This window comes from Marmota monax, unplaced genomic scaffold, assembly GCF_021218885.2.
Source record: "Marmota monax isolate L192 unplaced genomic scaffold, Marmota_monax_Labrador192_F-V1.1 WCK01_AAM20220418_F8-fsc00180, whole genome shotgun sequence".
Classification (NCBI taxonomy): Eukaryota; Metazoa; Chordata; class Mammalia; order Rodentia; family Sciuridae; genus Marmota; species Marmota monax.
Window position 1 is genome coordinate 3,776,390 of NW_026693881.1, and position 20,413 is coordinate 3,796,802.

Sequence of the window (20,413 nt, forward strand, 5' to 3'; positions counted from 1 at the left end):
AGCATAAATCAGAAGAGGACTCAACATCTAGTTCAGAAAGACAAAAGTAATATAACAAGACCAAAATACAACCAGCCAGAGGCCAAGAAATGTCCATCAGGATGGGCAGCCTTCTCTCCCTGTTCTTCCAGGCACAGGCAGGTTGGCGAAGGCCTCTGCTGCCATGTGTCGTTCACCACTGTGGAAGATTCCCTCAGCCAGAGGAGGAAGGTTCTGGGGAGCACAGGGGCCCCCTAAGGCCATCACCCAGGGAGCTTCGGGTGTCACAGGTGACAGCAGATCCATCTTCAGGGAGGGCCAGGGAGCAGCTGGCTGGACCCAGCCAGGACAAGAGGTGGGCTCTCTGTTTACATAACAAACGGTGACCTCTGCAGAAGACAGACTCACATTTCCTGAAGGTTTTCTATTTGTACCAGATGAACTCAATGTCAGATATGAAAGGGCAGATTTCCAAGGGCGGCTAATACCAGTCTCGTTTGCTATGTAAACAAGGACAGAAGGCATGAGAGCCATAACACCATTCTTCCTTGGGCCCTGCACACGCACGCAGAGCTGCTGCTCCTGGTGTTAATAAAATATTGACTGCGTCACCCCACAAACATGATGGCTCAGAGCAAAGAGGCATTTTTCCAAAAGAGTCTGGCTTCTACCTACTTAATCTTCTGAGGTTCTCTCAGGGAAGCACCTAGTGATCTGAACAGCAGGTAGGATTTAGAAGCCTTTTTCGGGGCTCTGATTACACTGAAATCTTTATTTATTTTTTAACAAATCCTTTAGCTATTTATATGGAGGTGTCCCTGCCGAGGCTTTTCTTAATGTCTATCTAGCTTTTAAAACTACCTAGCATGTAATTGGGAATAAACCATTCCCCCACAAGGAGGGGGGTTCTCAAGAATTCCTCATCCGGGGGCTGGGGCTGTAGCTCAGTGGTAGAGCTCTGGCCTAGCACATGTGAGGCCCTGGGTTTGATCCTCAGCAGCACATAAAAATCAAGACACAAAGTATTCTGTCCGAATGCAAATAAATAAATAAATATAAAAAAGAATTCCTCATCCCCTGAGAAAACTAAGAAAATGAGCATGAGAGGACTCAGCCCTCACCAAAAGTCACCTCAGAAAGTCTGGGAGTTCTGCTGACCTTTCCCAGCAGGGGATTCCCTGATTCCTCTATTAAACCAAGTGTATGAGACATCACAGAAAATGGACTTTCGACTTTCTTCCATCAAGCGTTTCTTCCATTTTTTTCCAGTTAAATATACTCCCCCCCGCCCCCTCCCAATCTCACCTATTTACCATTTGTGACATTTTCCATTGTTCCATGCTTCTCTCAGGCTCCCTTCTGGGCCTTTGGGATGGTGCTTTCAGAATTCTCCACTTCTGCTGGGGTCCCGTGTCCGCTCCTGTGACGATAACTGCATGCTGAGGAGGTGGGGTCCCACGAGCTGAGCTTACCTTTTCCAGGTGTGCTTCCAACAGGAATGTCGAATACCTCAGGTGCTGTTTAGGACCACAACCCACCTGAGGACAAAAACAGGTGACAATAACCAGCTGATCAGACAATGGACTCGGGAGTCTTACAGTGACTAATATGTAAGTACGTTAAGACCTGGGTTTATTTTTTTCTAACTTATTAGGTGCTTACTTTTGTTTTGCTTGCTAATTACCAATCTATAGTTATAGAGCAGGACGGTGGTAGATAATGGAGGTGGTTAAACTCTCGCACAAAAAGCTCAGCTGCTTTTTTACAGGGTGTAGATTATCTGATGCAAAAAAAGAAGCCCAGGCTTTTATCTCTTGTCTCTTTCCCATTTTTATTGTTTTTGGGCTCTTTAATGAAAAAGGTTTCGTTCCTCTCCAAGTCTAGCTCATCCATAATTTAATAATAGTCAAGTCAGAGCTGTCTTAATTGAGAAAACCTCTTTTCTATTTAGATTTCTAATTGCTCCGCAGAATTCCAGTTCTGCATAATTTGAGACTGCTTTTTAAGAGTCCACCAATACCCTACCGTAAGGGTTCTCTAATCACTAATAGTGGGGCACTAAATGTCAACTGTTCATCTAGTAATTTATGTTCTTTACTTCACAGATTTCCTTAATTGCTTTTAACATAAATCTGAGAAAGAGTGATTAAAGTATTGCAGTCTCGGGAAGATTTAGCATTAGTCTGCAAACTCTTCTGAGAGAATGTTAAGTGCTCAGCTCTCAGGAAAGAGGCCGCGGGTTAGACACAGTGCCCTGTGTCCTGGAGGAGAGTCTGATGGCTGAAACTGCAGCCCAGGTGGGACATGCCGTCTCAGAAGTGCCCCTCTGACTCCTAGGAATGAGTGTTCCCAAGCAAGCACCAAGTCACTCCCTCGGCCTTTCCGGTGGGTCATGCCAATGATAATGTTCTATCCCTTTCTGCTTTACTTTTTATGTTGTTTTGCAGTGCTGGGGATGGAACCCAAGACCTCACACATGCTAGGCAAGCACTCCTCCAAGGAGCTACACCCTAATCCTTTCTTTGATTTAGAGATAGCATCTGCCAAACTTGCCCAGGCTGGCCTCCAACGTGGGATCCTCCTGCCTCAGCCTCCAGAACTGCTGAGATTACAGGTGTGTGACACTCTGCCTGGATTTTTCTGCCTTAATTTTAAAGACACTAAACATCCCAAGAATGGATACTCCTCAGTTTCTCCTGGGACTTTTACCATAAAGCACTGTAAATGTTGAAAACATCTCCTGAGAACAGGAGAGACAGGATCTTTGGACTCTAACATAGTTAACAACAACTGTGTTGTGCCTACGTTGTGAAGACTTCTTTTCTGAGAACATGTTGTCTGCCCTGATCTTGTTGTCTGTCCTCTTGCAGGATCATACAAGAAATAGTAGGGTCATGGCATAGAGTAGTTGAGTCTTTATAACTGTCCTTTTTTCCAGAAAATGAGTCAAGTCTATGTTTTAAAACATCCTAGGATAACAGCTCATAATGCAGTTGGACAAAGAAAGAATGAATGAATTGGAGAAATAAAAACAAATATCATGCACAGCAACTGTTCAGGCAACTTTCTGTTACTGTAACAAAAAACCTGAGATCACCAAATTATAAGAATGAAAGGTTTATTTGACTCAGTTTTAGATATTTCAGCCCCTGCATGGCTGGCCTCTTGCTTTGGGGCCTGTGGTGAGACAGGACACTGTGGCAGAAGTCCATGGGAGAAGCAGCTACTAATTTTATGGCTGTTGGGAAGCAAAAGAGAGAGGAAGAGGCTGAAGTCCCGACATCCCCTTTAGGGGCATGCCACTAGTGTCCTCAATTTCTCTCCCTACGTCCTGCCTCTCAAGGATCCACCATCTCCCAGGAGTACTCCAGGCTGGTGACCAAGTCTTTAGCACATGGGTGTTTGGGGGACAGTCATCCAAACCAGAGCTGTCTGAATATGCCCCGAACCTCTTCAAAACCGCCATCCTCCAACCAGAGAGTAATCAAGCAGGAAAAAAAAAACCTCAGAGCCTTCACTGTCAGATGCCATCCGCACCGAGGGGGACACACTCCACTGTGGGTACGGAACCTGGAACTGACCCTGAGGCTGCCATCTCCCCTGGTTGCCTCTGCCTGTGGACCAGGCTCTGTCCTCAGGACAGTGCCACTGAACACGCATGGGTCGGACAGGTGAAGAGCTTCCCGGGCCCTGCTCACTCCAGAATCCAGTCCCTTTACACACCGGCCAGAGCCCCTCCTCAGGCTTTAGTCTGCAGAGCCCACCTGCACAGACAGGGCTGACTCTCCAGGCCTGTGGCATCACCTCCAGCTACTCAGAACATCTACCTCATGAGGTCTTCGTATCCCCAGGGCTGTGGGCCACAGTGGAGAGCCCGTGCCAACAAGGTGATTGTACTAGGGTGGAGACATGAAGCCAGGCCATATCAGGGGACCTTGAAGGGCTGGAGACTCTGTGGTCAGTAGATGGTTTGAGAGGAGACTCTACACCCATTCCCCACCAGCTGTGCCCATGGGGCTGACTGCTGAGCTTTCTGTCCTTGATGACCAGGGGTAGCACTTTTGACATCCATCAATATGCCCTTCCTCTGGGGAGGGGGTACCCCTCACAGTCTCTGCTCTTTCTGTCTTTATCACAGACCTTACCTGGATGTGCGTCCACAGTGTATTTGAAATCCTACAGTACTCCTGATTGTCCAAGACTTTTTGGTTTGCTCAATGTTTACCTACAAGAGAATTTTAGCGGTACTTTGCCAAACCTCCCCTCTCCTCCCCCCAGGATTTTGATGAGAAGTTCATCTTAGTCACAGTTTCTTGCCATTTGTCCACGTCTTCTTTGAGGAGTGTCTGCCAAGGTGTGTAGTGCTCTTCAGGAAAGCCCTTTTCATTTTCTTCTAGATTGTTATTTACTGGCATGGCATTCTCCACCAGGAGCATCTGGGTTTTTAACCCGTTCTGCTGTGACCAGCATCCAGTTATATTTACATGTAACATAAAAACCACCACCCATTCCTGCTTTTAGACCTTCTGCATCAGCAGTCAACCCTCCAGGAAGTGCCTACCATTTGCTGAGACTCTCGGGCCAGGAGCAACATCAAATACTTAAAAATTGCTCCAAGGACACACTCCATGCAGGCTGAAAATCCCTGTTATCTTACCCTCAAGCCCCAAGAGCTACTATGACATACATGAGTCCTCCTTAAAAGTAATCCAGGAAGCACAGTCCCGTGTGACAGTGCCAGCGTGTCACGGGCCATCCACGGCTGCCTTCACCTTTGTGGATCCTGCATCTCTCACCCTAAAGCTCCAACCAGAAATGACAGGAAGACCTCACCAGGTTTTTCAGAAGTGACCACATGCAGCCCTTCGTCATCATGATGTAAGTGTCTCTGGTTTAGCCTGTTGATTGGTGGATTGCACTAACTGTTGGTAACCTGCTGAGCCAGCCTTGCACACCTGCAATGAACCCCACTGGGTGTGACATATTTCCCTTCTATATAACATTGGACTTGCTAGTATTTGTGGAAGGGTATTTGCATCAATGTTTGTAAGAAGTGCTGGTCTGTAGTTTTCCCGTCTTGTACTGTCTTCGTGTGCTTTGGGTGTCGGGGTGATGCTGGCCTCGTGACTCAGGGTGGTATTCCCTCTGCTTTATTCTCTGCGACATATTGTAGAAAATTATCATCATTTCTTCCTCAAATGTCTGTTACAATCTGCCTGTGTACCCACCAGAGACTGGTGTCTACTGTTTTGGAAGGTTATTAATTATTGATTCATCCCTTTTAATAGATATGAGCCCATTCAGATGATCTGTTTCTTCTTGTGTGAGTTTTAAAAGATTGTGTCTTTCAAGGAATTGGTCATTATATATGTCATAAAATTTTTGGACATAGGATTGTTCAAAATATTCCTTCCTTGTCCTTTTAAAGTCCATCTGGTAGATAATGAGGATCCCTCTTTCATCTTTGATATTCTCTTTCTCAGTCTAGATTAAGGAATGTTCACATTAGTTCTATGGAGCAGCGAGCCAGACATATCTGCAATGACACCCTTCATTTGTGGCAGTTCCAGCTCCCTCCTCCGTCCCCTGAAGCCTGTGGTTCTGCTCTTTAGAACACACCTGAGAAATGGCTCAGCCTCTGACTCCCTGAGGTATTACCCATCTTCTTCCCTCTCAACTGTGCGCTGAGGCAAATTCTCTACTGAAAGGTAGCATCTTAATTTCTGTGCAAACTAGCAGAAAACAAAGCTAATACGTCACACTCATGAGAACAGTCTGTGGTTTTGTGACTTCAGGACTTGGGCAAAGTCGAGAGAGGGGCTTCCGACTGAGCAGCAGAACCACCACAATATCCTCGGCTTTGAAAGCTGAAAAATAATCAGGGTAGAAGGGAGTATCCTGGGTAGAAAGTTGAACTAGCTCCCTCCCGGATGATGAAAGACAGGGCCAAACTTGAGAGTGCAGGAAGGTATCAAGAAGCTGGCTGGTAGATGTTCCCTTCCCACTGACCCCTGTAAGCAGACACAGGAACCGGCAGAATGCAAGACCCCACACAGTCCCAAGAGGCTTGCAGTCACCTCTCTTGTCCCTTGAATCTGTTTTTATTCCAAAGATAAAGCTATGGCATGAAGTGAGATCACCAAGTGCCTGAAATAATTTAAATCTCTATTAGTAACACATAGTTCATATATTACTGGTACATATATGGGAAGAGCCACATGAGACTTTTACGGAATGGATCACATTTCATCAGTGTTGTAAGGATTTCATTGATTTGATCATACTACATGAGAACAATATAATGCCTATCTAGCAAAATAAAATCTGAGTACATGGATCAAATACATGAACTAATCATTGCCTTACAAATCTTAACATTTACACATAGTGAAAGCTTCTAACATCATTCGTTTCCAGCCATTATCAAAAAGTGACGCTAATATATTTGAAGGGTATTCAATTCTTGAACTTCCTCAGACTTCCACATTTTTCCACCTTGGATCAAAATAGGTACATACATCGTGAATCTCAGTGACAGGGTGACACGTCGTCATCACATCAGGTAGACTTTGTATCTAGTGTGGCACAGGCTGGTCTAGAGCTCCTGGACTCACGTGGCCCTCCCACCACAACCTTCCCAGTGCTGGGCTCACAGGTGTGCCCCCAACCTGACTTGCCACGACCCGCGACTGATCAGGTTCACTCCATGGGAACTGGGCTGACGACCATACAAACACAGAAAAAATACCTTTTCTGGGGTGCAGTGACAGCTCCTCAGCCTCCACTCCCAAAAGGGAGGCAAAAGAAAAGCAAGAGAGAGAGCGCGCCCCAGCCCTGGATTTTACTGGGGAACGCTGTTGGATAGAACATTCCATCCAAATAAGGCCAAGGGGTGAGATCACAAGAGAACAAGGGGTCCGGTTTCAGAGGATGGAGTCTTGCTTGGCGCTGTCTTGGTCGGCAGTTTGACTGACATCTTGGAGAGTGACACCCATCTCAGTTGCTCCAGGGGATCAAAGGCAGAGTTGCCCAGCCCAATCAGGCAGCAAGGCAGACCAGTTCCTTACACGCTCAAAGGCACAAAGCTCACGCACACAGTCCTGGCTGGCTCACAACACTGACTTGTCACATAATCATTCATATGTTTTCAGAATGATTTAAAGACTTTGCCAGCTTCTTAAAACTTCTCAGTGAGAGTGAGTCTTCTCAGTAAAGAGTGACTTTTTGTTAATGGTTGCAAATGAATGGTACAGGAAGCTTTCACTATGTGTAAATAAATATCTTTATTTCTGACTCTTGGAAAATGTTAAGGCTCAAAGAGTTTAAGTAAATTTTCCAAGGATCCCAGAGGTGCTGAGAACCAGAGTGAGAATCCTGCAAACTTTTCCTTTCTGGAACCTGCGTGACAACATGTTTCTCTCTACCCTTTAATGCTGAAATACAGCTACAAGCCGGGACATGTTTACTGAAATACAGTGAAGAATACTACTTTGCCGAGGGTCAAAGGATACAGGAAAAATCTGTAAGTTAAGCTGATGCAATTCACTCATTTATCAATGAGGAAATTAAAACCAACATGGATGAATTTCTTGTCTAGTCTCCCAACACCAACCAAAGCCTTATCTACTATATTTTGCTGATATTTGTACCAATGTCTTAAAATATGAGTTATTATGAAATACACTCTCTATCACTTCCCTAATTCACACACTGTTGGTTATTTGAAAACCAATTCTCTAGTTGATATACTGTTCAAGGCTCTGAAACCACTAACAGTGCTTTGGCTTTTTAACAAGACCTTCTTACCGGCAGTGGGAAGGCAAGTTAGGAGATGTTCAGTAGAGAAAACGGATTCTGTCTGTAGCCTCCATCTTCACCAGGAATGAAGAGTTTATAAAGTTACCAGAAAAGCAAGACAATGGCCTACTATGAATTAAAAGAGGTCCTTTTAAAAAAATAAAAGTTATGAATATTTTACTGCAGAATTTAACATGTGAAGGGAATTCTGACTTTTCATTTTGAGACAAGGTCTTGCTGGCTTGCTCAGGGCCTCACTAAGACTCTGAGGCTGCCTATGAACTTGCAGTCCTCCTGCCTCAACCTCCAGTGTTGCTGGGATCACAGGCGTGCACCATCACGCCTGGCTGGTTACTATTTTCTACAAAACATTTTTAACTTATGTCATCTCTCAGGGACAAGACATGACCTGAGAAGAGCTGTCACCAGTGAGGGCAGGGGCGCAGAGAAGTGGGGCACCACCAGCCCAGCTGCTGCGGTGTCCAGGAGCAAGCCTGTGTGAGCAGCAGGGGAAGAGCCGGTGGCAAATCCGTGGGCTTGTCAAACTCGAATCTTGTCCCCACCACTTCTAACCACATGACTTTGGACCTTAGTTTCCACATCTCAAAATGGGAATAGGGACCTCGCAGGGTTGTTTTGATTATTAAGTAAGAAAAGGTGTGTCAAGTACAAATAAATATTAGTGCCTGTCCCTCATGGTAATGGTATTTTTGATGGGGAAATACTAGGGTGGTTATGGGACAAAGGGACAGTCTGAAGTCCAGGCTGTTGGGGAATACTGGCGCCTCTAGCTGCCCTCTCAGCTTTCTCCTTTCTCTGCTCATAATCCCTCTCTGTAACTATGACAGCCTGACTGCTTTGCATAACTTCAGACTGTACCTATCTCTCTGTATTCTCTGCTTATTAAAGAGTAATCTGTTGCAACTGTCAATCATCCTACAACAGGTCCAGCACGTGCCATCTGGGACACAGACCATACAAAAACTCTCTCCATGAAACTGTGAGCACATCCAGTCATTCAAACCACATTCCCATGACCGTCCTCCTAAATGCTCTGGCTGTGCTGCTGGAACATGCAACTCTGAAACACAGGCTCAAAACCCTGCTTAGAAAACCTGTACCGCTGGGTTTGCACAAAACGAGATCTATGGGTGCTGCACCCTTGCACTTTAAAATCCTCAACAGCTGGCTGAAGGAAGCACACCCAGAAGTAATTTGCATTTAGCTCCTGAATAAGCTTTACAATCAAAAGTAATTTGGTTGAAGCATATTGAAGCACCTTGCGTTTGCAGTGGGTGGGGGTTGATTTAGTCACAGGCCCGCGCTGCATGCACTGCTTATGCCGTGATTCCCAACAATCCCAAGTGCAAACGAGGGCTCCATTTTCTTGGTGTTCTGGCACGCTGCTCGTTTTTATTTTCAAGATGCCGAGAGTTGGAGGGTGTGCTGTCTCTGATTGCTGGCTCATGGGTGAGTAAGGTTTTTCTTTTGACTATTAGTACTGCAAAGGTCACCATTTATCAATAAGAATGAAGTCCTGCCACGATGTCATCATAGGTCAGTGCCATGAAGACCTCACCTAGGATGTCACTGAAGAAGCCAGGTGAATTTTTCTGCAGCCCTTACTGCAGAGACCCCATGGTTCATCTGCCACCGAGAAGCCCACGGAGGAGACTCTTCAGGAAGGAGGGAGTGGCTGACAGCGTCAGAGGCTGATGGCAGGCCAGTAGGGTGAGGGCCACTGAAGGCCACCACTCAGCAGCACATGCTTATCAAGCACAAGGGTGAAACACCTTCCTGAATTGCTACCGCCCTGCACTCCCCGGGTGAGGCCTGAGTGGGAACAGAATGCACGGACAGACACAGGATGTTAATGATCCCAACCACAGAGTGGTGTTAGCATCGGCATATCAGAGAGAACATTCCACCTTGGACTTGGGTCTGGTTTATTTCACTTAGCATGATAGTCTCTCCAGTTCCATCCATTTACCGGCAAATGCCATAATTTCATTCTTCTTTGTGAAATACTGACAGACTCTTAAAATCAGGCTTTCTGCAAGTGTCCAGGCTGTAGCTAGATGGGGTGATGCTCCGTGTGCAGGCCCCTAGCCTGGCTGCACAAAGCTGGGAGGCTTCTTTAAAAACACACATCAGAATCCCAGCCCCAGAAGACTTGAAATAAGTAGATCAAAAGAGTCTGGGCAACCAATGAGATAAAGATCCCACGGTTATCCTGAGGCAGTGGCAGGAGGCGCAGGCCCCAGAGGTCTGGCTCACCTCCCATTCTTCCAGGTCTCGGCATTTCCACTGTGCGCGGGTCACTGCTGCTGAGCCTGTTTCCCTCCTTAGCCGATGAAGAGAATGGCAGCTGCCCATTCGATGGCTGAATGGGATTGAAGGGATCCTGTTTGCGAACATGCATATGAATAAATCCACCCCCACTGCAGACGCAAGAGACTTCAACACACTTCGTACCAAATCACTTTGGTTCAAAAGCTTCATTTCCTGATCTTCGTCCCTTCTGGTCCTGTCTCATGTCCCTTCTCATAGGCTCCTCCTTCTCTGCCCGCCATGGCACGCAGCTCACCAAGACTCAGTCCCAGAGCCGGCTCTTGTCACCCCGAAGGTTCCTCACATCAGTGTTGAACAACACGCTGACGATTCCACTTTTAAATCTCAAACCTGGACCTCACCTCTGAGCCCAAGATTTAGCACTTGCCCATTTGCTCAGCATGTCCAGGAAGGTGACCCAGAGTCTCGGGTTGCTTGTGCATGGCTCTTTGCCAACGGGGAACCCCCAACCTTTCTCCCTTAACCTGATCCTTGTCTCATGCTCCCCAGCCTCATGAGTGGTAGGAACCACCGTCCACCCAATGGAGAATACAGACACCTAGGAGTTCTCCCTAACAACTCTGCCTTCCCCATTCAACCTAGTCTACCCTATTTCCATCCATTTTACCTCCTCAGTATCTCTCCAACATATCCGCCAGATTCCCCAGGACCATGGCGGACACCCTCGTCCAAGCTCCAGTCTGCTCATCTCTGGCAATGGCCTCTGAAGCCTCTCCATGGACTGCAGCCCCTCCCGTCCATTCCCCACACTGCAGCCCTTACAGTGGCCCCAGTGATCCCCACCCCCTGGTATCCACACTCTGGTAGAATCTCCTCTCGTGTGTGACTTGCATCACGTGACCTGCTTCTATGAACAGAATGTGGCGAAAGTGATGGGCTGTCCCACTCACATGAGGCTGCGGGAAGACTGCTCTGTCTCTTCTCTTTCCCTGCCCACCTCCTCCCCTTGCCTTCCACGCCCCGGGGGCAATCCGTTTCCATGTCATGAGCAGCCCCATGGAGAGGTCCAGGGACAACAGATGTCTCCACCCACAGCCACGTGAGTGAGCTTAGGTGCGGCCCTCTTGTAGCCAAGCCCTGAGATGCCTGCAGCCCCCCTGATATCTGGTTGCCCTTTGGGAGACCCAGAGACAGGGAGTCAGCCACGTCATGACCAGATTTTTGACCCACATAACTGTGAGGAAATGCTGTGAGTTGCTTTATGGCACTGTGTCTGGGGGTCATTTGTTATGCAGCAAGAGACAACCGATACAGCTTCCAGCCATCCTCCGCTGTGCTTCAAAACCACCCATTCTTAAGACCGAAACCCCTGACACCTAAGGATCTTTCTGACCTGACCTCTCTGACCTCTGCTCTGCTCTTGGCACGAGGTTCTCCTGCTTTTAGGGTCCCAGGGTCTCACATTTTTTCAGGTCCTCGAGGAAGCTCTACTTCCTCTGCACGCAGGACATTTGCACAGGCCCCCTTCGGCTTCCTGTGACTCGGAGCAGAAGTTTCTCTGCCCCAGGGAAGCCTTCCCCGAGTCCGTGGTCCAGGCTGAGCTCCACCGTGGCTGCTCTTGTGGTGACACCCGTTTCTTGACTTTACAGTGTGGGGTTGCTGACTTCAGTGTGCGACTGCCCGCTTGTGTTGGGGCCTGTTTCACTAGGCCTAGCTCCCTCACTAGATGGTAAACGCCAAAGAACAGGGAACACGTGGAGGGGACCATGACTATCACCACCGTCTCCCTGAACCTGGCCCGTCAGAACTTCTTGAAACATATCTGGTAAAGTCGAGTGGGTCCCGGCCTTCTGTGGAGATGCTCTCCCCCGGTGCCCAGTCCAGGCTCCCACACTTCCTCTAGAGGCACTTCCAAGGACTCAGGTGAGATCGGAGGGGCCGAGCCCAGCCCCTCAGAGCGGTGTGAGCCTCGGCAAAAGAGCTGCCTTTTATTCCAAGTGCACCGAGGGCCTTCTCTGGGTCTGCACCCTGCTGAGGGTGGGAATCCAGAGGTGAGGCCAACAGACCCAGGCCCTCCCTTCACAGAGATTACGGACTGGAGGGAGGGAAAGAGGCCAATCAAGTTGTCACATTCATTAAAACAGGGCAGTGACAAGGAGCTATGAGGACGTGTTGAGCAGGAGATGAGCTAATGCAGGGACACGAGATACCCCTCTCCTAGGTGACCCTAGTCCCAGAACAAAGCCAATGAGCTGCACCTTTCACAAGGCTCAGGATGCAGGTGCTCATGTCTCAGGACCAGCTGCGGCTTCAGGACCACAGTTTCCCTCTCCCTCACTCCTCCCTCTGCAGCATCCACAAACGCTGGGACGATTAACCTGCTGTGTCATAGGCAGGGCTCGGTCCTCCTCCATGACTTCACCCAGAGTTCTTAAAATAATACAAAGAGAGAAAAGCACGGACAGTCATGCCCTGCATGATGACACTGCCGTCAAGGATGGACCGTGCAAGTGACGGTGACCCTGTAAGATTACAAAGGAATGAAAATCCTGATGGCCCAGGAACCCCTTAGCTGTCACTAGATGATCACTTGTTTGTGGGGAAGCTGGTGTAAACAAACCCCTGTGCTGTAGTCACAGGAAAATACAGCTCACACCATCAGGCACAGTGCATGACACTTAATGATAACGCATGTCATCGGTTTATGTATTTTCCATGCTATGCTTTTATCAATGTATTAGAATGCACTCCTTCTACTTATTTTTTTTTAAAAAAGAGTTTACTGAAAAATTCAGGGTTGTGTCATTGGCAGCAGCTTCCTGTCTCTGGTGTTGACTGTCCTCTTCACTGCCTCATTTTCTGTTATCTTGTGTTTTTCTGTTTGTAGTGGCCCCGGGGCGACGGGCTGGATCTCAGGTAGCCTCCATGTCCGGCAGACTGGACCCTCCAGGATAAAGTAAGCACTCACTGTGGGCACAAGAGGGGACCGCCTGAGGATGTGGTTCTCAGAACTGCTCCTGGCATGAAGCCAGCCTGACCGTACAGTGGGACAAGACCCAGCCTTCACTGCCCAGCCTGCAAGGGGCACATCGGAGGGGCCCCAGGGGGTCACTTTCTCAAAGCTAATAATCCAAAACCCAGTTGTGGGAAAATTTTCCACCCATTTTATAAAACTGGACAGACAAAATCTGCCAATAATAATAATAATAATAATCTACAACAAAAAAGTCTTTAGGTACTTGTTCTATTAAATTACTATAGTACAGTAAAAATGGCTTCACTTCTGCTGATAAGAAAAGTAGAAAAATATTTCTCATTCAAAGGTAATAAGTACAGAAGTCGAGCCACTGTAATGTGAAAGTGTGTGTGTGTGTGTGTGTGTGTTTTAAGTACCACCTAAAAAGGGAAACAACACAGCTTCTCTTGGATGAGCTACCATGACCTCTCGCCTGGACAGCAGCTTCCCTCAGAAATGCTGAGCCTCTGGTTTCCAGCCTCCAGGGCGGTCCAGAGACTGCAGCCAGGAGAAGCCCCCGTGTGAGGAAGCACAGAGCCACAGAGGGGGCAGGAAGGGGAAGGGGGCGTGTCAGCAAGGACAGCAATCTCTAAGGAACCTGGCTGCGCCAGAGTGACAGCGGCCCGGGAGGATGGGTCCCCTTGCTCAGGCGTCCGTTTCTTTTAATCCCAGCGCCCACGAGGGTCCTCCCAGGAGCTGCCCACCCTGCACCTGCCCAGCGCCAGCTTCTGCGGCGGCTCCTCCCAGGGCAGCGCCTGTCCCCAGCCGTCGCGGAGTCTGCCCTGAGGACCAGCGGCCACCTCCCCGCTGGCGGCCTGGGCCAGGAGCACCCCGCAGGAGTGCGCAGGACTGACTGCCAGGAACCGCCCCTGCCCCAACCCTCGGGATTCGGGATTCGGAAAGGTACAGAAGCTCCCTCGGCTTCCCCACCTGCCGCCGGGCGAGTGCGCTCCTGGGGCGCAGGGCGGGCGCACAGCGCCACCTGGCGGAGCCCCCCCCCCCCCCCCCCCCGCCCCGCGTCACCCTGTCCCTGGCCAGAAGTCGCAGACCTTGGCTTCTTGCTCCTTCTCAATCTGTCCCAAGACACCAGGGGAATCCTAATCCATTTTTTCAGTGTTTGGATAAATTGCATTTATCTTCTAATAAAATGGCACCTAACTTCCGAGATACACCCTGTTTCCAGCACTCGCAGGCGGCACATCGACACCTTCCTCTGGCTGCGTGCAAGGTCACCTTGTCCCAGACAGTGTTCCCCATCAGGAGGGTGAGACCTCATGTCCAGGTAAGAAGATCCACCCAAGAAGACGGCAAAGAGGGCCAAGTTGTCCCCAAACCACCCTCATCCTCAGGTCAGAAATACATGTTAAAGTTAGAGGAGATGCTTTTGGCCAAAGGTCTAAGGTGCACCCTAAGGCCAGTCCAAAAGGGACTGCATCTCCAGGTGTGCCTGGCGGGGTAGACCACACTGCCCTGTGTTGCTCTCTCCTTCCTCTAACCCTAGGCGTTTTTACACCTGTATGAAGCCTCATGTCTAACTGGACAAGCAGAAGCTTTGTTACCAGCCAGACTCTCCTCTGTAGAGTTAGTAGGTTCAGGATATTGGGGGTCACTTCTGGAGAGTCCTCAAATCCACTACTCAAATTCAGATTGAGAATCATCTTCCATGAAACAGCATAACTACCACATAATTGTCAATGGTGACGTTACACACAAATGTCATTAAATTAGCAAGTCCAATTAAATTCACAAAATTCTTTTATATCGTAGTAAAATGTAGTCATCCATCAGTGTTCAAATGGGAATGCTTCCAGGACTCCCAAGGACACCAAAATCCATGGATGCTCCAGTCCCTTACATAAAATATTTGCATATAACCTACACATATCAAACAATATATTTTAAATAATCTATTCTACCTAAAACAGTGCAAATACTATGCACATAGTTGTTATGCTGTCCTCTTTAGAAAAAAAAATGACAAGAAAAAACAGTCTGCATTTGTTTAGTACAGGAACCGCCATGTCCATCACAGGCCTAACTGACCACACAGGCCACAAATAAAACGCAGGAGAGAGACACAGATCTGTGAAATGGCGGGAAGCCAGGGCAGGACATGCCTTCCCCTCACTCCCTTCCATGTATTCAGGGGAGTGCCTGCCTGGTTTGTCTGAAATCCAAGCTTTGCTTTTTTAAACTTTGTGGAATTTTTTTTCATATACTTTCCACCTCCAGTTGGTTGGATCTGTGGATGCAAAAACTGCAGGCTCTGCCAGGACCAGAGGGATGACTGTGTGTGTAACATAGAACTCTCCACTGTCACCATTGTTAAGTGTACGTTTTAGTGGCATTACACACAGGCACTGATATGCAACCACCACCATCATCAATATCCCGACCTTTTTAACTATCCAAATGAACTCTGTCCCCATTGAACACCAGCTCCTCCTTTCCCCTCCCCTAGCCCCCTGGTAGCCTCTCTCCTATTTCTGGGTTATAAATTAACCACCCTAGGTGTCTCTTATAAGTTGAATGATAAAATAGATATCCTTTGGTGACTGGCTCAGTACACTCAGTACAGCACCATCAGTATGGACCCGTGTTGTTGCGTGTCAGAGCTGCCTTCATCTTAGGGCTGAACAACTTCCCGGTGTGTGCACATACTGCATGATGCTTATCTCTCCACCCATTGATGGGTACCCGGGCTGCAGTCACCTTTTGACTACTCAAATAATGCGGCTGTGAACATGGATGGACAAACATCTGTTCTACTCCCTGCTTTCAGTTCTTCTGGAAATGTACCCAGAAGGGGAATCAGAAAGATAATTACATATTTAATTTTTGAGGAACCACCAAACTGTATTCCACAGTGGCCCCACTATTTCACATCCCCACCAACAGTGCACAGGAGTTCCAATCTCTCCACATCTCTCTCAGCATTTATCTCCCCTATTTATCCCTGATAACAGGCATCTTAATCACAGCAGAAATGCATCTAATTATGGTTTTGATTTGCACTTATCTAATAGTGATGTTAAGCATTGTTTCATGTGCTTATCATCCATGGGTGTAACTTTTTTGAAAAAAAAATGTCTATTCAAGTCTTTGCCCATTTTTCAATTGAGTTTTTGGTTTCTGAATTATGTTTTACAAGTTTTCTATATATTCTAGATATTAATTTCTTAGATACATGAGTTGCCAATATTTCTCCCATCCTGTGGGTTGTCTTTCTATTCTGTTGATAGTCTTTCGATATACAAACATTTTTAATTTTGATGAATCCAGTTTATTTATATTTTTCCCCTTGTGGTCTGTGCCTTTGAGGTCATATCAAGAAATCACTGCCAAATGCAACATCATGAAGATTTTGCCCTGTTCTCTTCTAGGAGTCTTATGGTATTTAGGTCTTTGATTCATTTTGAGTTAATTTTTGCATAAAGTGTAAGGTAAGAATCCAATTTCATTCTTTGCCTGTGGCCATCCACTTTTCCCACCACTATTTGTTGAAAAGACTGTCTTTCCCTGCATTGGATGGTCCTGGTGGGTGCCTTTTGCCAAATCATTTGACCTTCAAGTGAGGGATTCTTTCTGGATTTTTCTTAGTTCTGATATTCCATCAGTCTACTTGTCTGTCTTTATGCCAGTACCACACTATTTTGACTCCCATAGCTTTGTGATAAGTTTTTTTTAAATATATTTTAGTTATACATGGACACAGTATCTTTATTTTATTTATTTATTTTTATGTGGTGCTGAGGATCGAACCCAGAGTCTCACATGTGCGAGGCGAGCGCTCTACCACTGAGCCACAACCCCAGCCCTGTAATAAGTTTTGAAGTTAAAAAATGCAAAACCTCCAACTTTGTTCTTCTTTCTGGGTGATTTTGGCTATTCCACAAGGCAAACCAAATGAATGGAAATATAAGAAAAGAACTAAATATACACTTTGAAACTACAAACTACAATTGCTGAAATAAAAGATTCACAGGAAGAGCTCAGTAGTGGAACTGAGATGCCTAAAGGGTCATAAGTTCAAAGAACAACAGAAATTATCGAGATATGAACAACAGAGAAGAAATGATAGAAGAAAACAAACAAAACCTCCAACCTGAACAGTAACATGAAAAGGCTTAACATTCATCAGTGAGACCCATGCACCAAGTTAGCAATGGAGAGATGGAGACATAGACCTATAACAGCCTTATAGGTACACATTTATAAGCAATATATTTGAAAAAATAAAGACTGACAACCTCTGAATTTGGCAAAGAAAGCTTATAGACTCAATAAGCTAAGCAAAACGTTAAATTCAAATGAATCCACATTTAGACACATTGTGATAAAATTGTGAAAGATTAAAACCAACAAAAATTCCTTAAAAGAATCAGAGAAGCCTGGTGCAGTGGCACACACCTGTAATCCCAGCAGTTCAGGAGTCTGAGGCAAGAGGATCGTGAGTTCAAAGCCAGCCTCAGCAATGGCGAGGTGCTAAGCAACTCGGTGAGATCCTATCTCTAAATAAAATATAAAATAGGGCTGGGTATGTGGCTCAGTGGTTAAGTGCCCCTGAGGTCAATCCCTGGTACTAAAAAATAGAAATAAAAAAAGAATCAGAGAATAATAGTACACTTCATGCAAGAAAGTACTGATCTGAATGACTATGAACTCCTCATCAGAATCTATAGAGACCAAAAGAAAATGGCATAATTTAAAGTGGCTAAGTAAATAAACAAATGTCAACCCAGAATTCTATATCCAGTTAAAATATTTCTTTTATGAGGTAAAATAAAGACAATTTCTCATGAATAGATCTATCACCAGAAGACAGACATGCTGAATGATATTAGAGAGAAACTTGGATCATTGAGTGTGAAGAAAGAGAAACAAGTGGCCAAAGTAGTGTTTATCTATAATCCCAGTTACTCAGGAGGCTGAGGAAGGAGGATTACAAACTCAAGGTCAGCCTGGGCAACTTAGGCCCTTTCTCAAAATAAAATGTAAAATACAAAGAGCTGGGGATATAGCTCAGTGGTAGGGCAGCCCTGGACTCAACCCTCAGTACAGGGGGGAAGGAAAGAAGAAGTAAAGAAAACAAAAATGTAAACACCATACAATACTACTTTACTCTCTTAAACTCCTGGAAGTACTGAGTATTGAAAGAAAAACATGAAAAAGAAATGTTGTGTTGCCTGGTAGAGTTTTCTGTGTTATATATTTTTTCTGTGTTATATATTGATATTATAAATATGGCAACTACAACATGACTGGAGAATAAATGACTTATATTGGTAAGGCTTCAAAATTCCACTTCAGGTAGTAAAAGCATTAACTCCTAGAAGATGGTGAAAATACAAACATTGCAGTCTCTAGAGAAACCACTAAAAACAAACTATACAACAAGCTGTAGTCAAAAATTCAATTGGTGAATTAAAATAGAAGACTAAAAACTATTCAAATAAAGAAAAGAAGACAGAAAAGGGGGGAAGGAGAAGAAATATATAGAACAATCAGAAAACAAATGATAAAATAATAGACAAAATACAAACACATCAGTAATGACACTAAATATACATGGCCTACACATACCAATTAAAAGACAGAGACTGTCAGAATTTATTCTTAAAATGCCCTAACTATATTCTGTGTATAAGAAACTTACTTCAAGAATATTTAAAAGTAGGTAGGTTGAAAACAAAAGGTGGGAAAGGTTGTACTATGTAAACACTAATCAAAAGAAAGCTGAGCAACTGTTTCTAAGCAAGAAAAATTATCAGGGATAAGGAGGAACATGAATTATATAATGACAAAATAGACAATTCACAAAGAAGATGTGACAGTTCTAATGCGCATCCTCCTAACAAGAGAACTTAAAAATATATGAAGTAAAATAGGATACAACTGAAAGGAAATGAAAAACATTCACAGTTAAAGTTAGAGACCTCAAAGCTCTTCTCTTCATAACTGATATGTCAAGTTCATAGAAAATCAGCAAGGATACAAAAGAAGAACCGAACAAAAACACCAGTCAACTCAATCTAACTGACATTTACAAACTACTCCACCCAACAAGAACAGAATACTTGAACAAGGAACAGTCACTGAGAGAAGTCATACCCTGTATCACATCATGGGAAGAAAATTCAACATAATTTAAAGAATGAAAATCACACACACACACAAAAATATCTTCCCCAACTGAAATGGAATGAATTGAAATAGAAACCAAAAAGATATTGGCAAGTAGGACATTTGCAATATACTTTTATAACCTTCTCTTTCTACAAGTCCCTTACATTTCAGCCAAACCTTGCTCTTTAAGCATGCAAAATGCTTTCTGTGTTAATTGGCTTCTTGTCTCCATGACCAAAGTACCTTACAAGAACAACTCAAAGGAGGAAAAGTTCATTTTGGGCTCACCGTTTCAGAGGTTCAGTCTATGGTCAGCCAACTCCATTTCTCTGGGCCTGAGTGAAACAGAGCACCAAGATGGAAGGAAAAGGTGGGGCAGAGCTGCTCAGGTCATGGCAAGCAGGAAGACGAGAACAAGGTTCCAGAGACAAGATAAAATCCATAAAGCTGCATCCCCAGTGACCTACTTCCTCTACCCACGCCGCCACCTGCCTACAATTACCACCAGTAATCCATTCCAATTATCAATCCGTCAAATAAATCAATCCACTGATTAGGTTACAGCTTTGCGATCTTTTTAGTTCACCTCTGAACTTTCCTGCATTGCCTAACACACAGGTTTTTCCAGGGACACCTCCTATCCAAACCCTAACACCTTCCATTCCCTCACTGTGCGGTCCCCACGACCACCCTCAGGTCTGAGGACCTACTGCGGGCACTCACAGGAGTCAACACATGATCCTGCTCCTGGCTGAGATCTAGCACCACAAAAGGAAGACAAGCAAAGGGAAAAGGCACACGGGGCAGAGCCTGAAGGACGAGCTTCCAGGAGTCTTCTGCAAACCTTCCAGAATTGTGTAGAATATGGTACCAAAAAAAAAAAAAAAAAAAGAAGTCTAGCAAATAGTCCTTGGGCATATTCCACTCCTTTCCTCTCTCCTCTAGATTTTAGAAGGTCCCTAAGTGGCCTAAAGCCACTTCCCCTCTAATCTTGAATTGACCTGACAGCTCTTCCACAGGTCAAGCTCCTCCACTCTTGCCAAGTATCCTTCTGCTGCTCTGTCAATTACTCAGCCAATGGCCGGGTCATCTCAGGTTTCCTGACCTGAGCCCCAGGAGTTCAGGAACACTGGACAAAGGAGTGTACCTGATCATTTCAGCCTCAAAGCACTCAAAGTTAATCAGAGAAATGAAATACATTCA

At 45.7% G+C, this 20,413-nt stretch overlaps 1 long non-coding RNA gene across 4 annotated transcripts; it reads left to right on the forward strand.

Annotated features, from left to right (window-relative positions):
- The first annotated feature begins 500 nt into the window (after nucleotides 1–500).
- Nucleotides 501–19,773, forward strand: LOC124105574 (uncharacterized). Of its 4 annotated transcripts, XR_006855782.2 has the most exons (6): nucleotides 504–704; nucleotides 1,331–1,589; nucleotides 2,427–5,630; nucleotides 12,956–13,024; nucleotides 13,757–13,987; nucleotides 14,268–19,773. It is a non-coding gene; the product is annotated as an uncharacterized LOC124105574 (long non-coding RNA). The 4 variants fall into 4 exon arrangements; XR_009228503.1 differs by lacking the exon at nucleotides 14,268–19,773 and having other exon boundaries at nucleotides 505–704; nucleotides 2,427–4,857; nucleotides 13,757–14,103; XR_006855780.2 differs by lacking the exons at nucleotides 12,956–13,024; nucleotides 13,757–13,987; nucleotides 14,268–19,773 and adding an exon at nucleotides 9,334–12,945 and having other exon boundaries at nucleotides 501–704; nucleotides 2,427–9,246.
- Nucleotides 19,774–20,413: the final 640 nt, after the last annotated feature.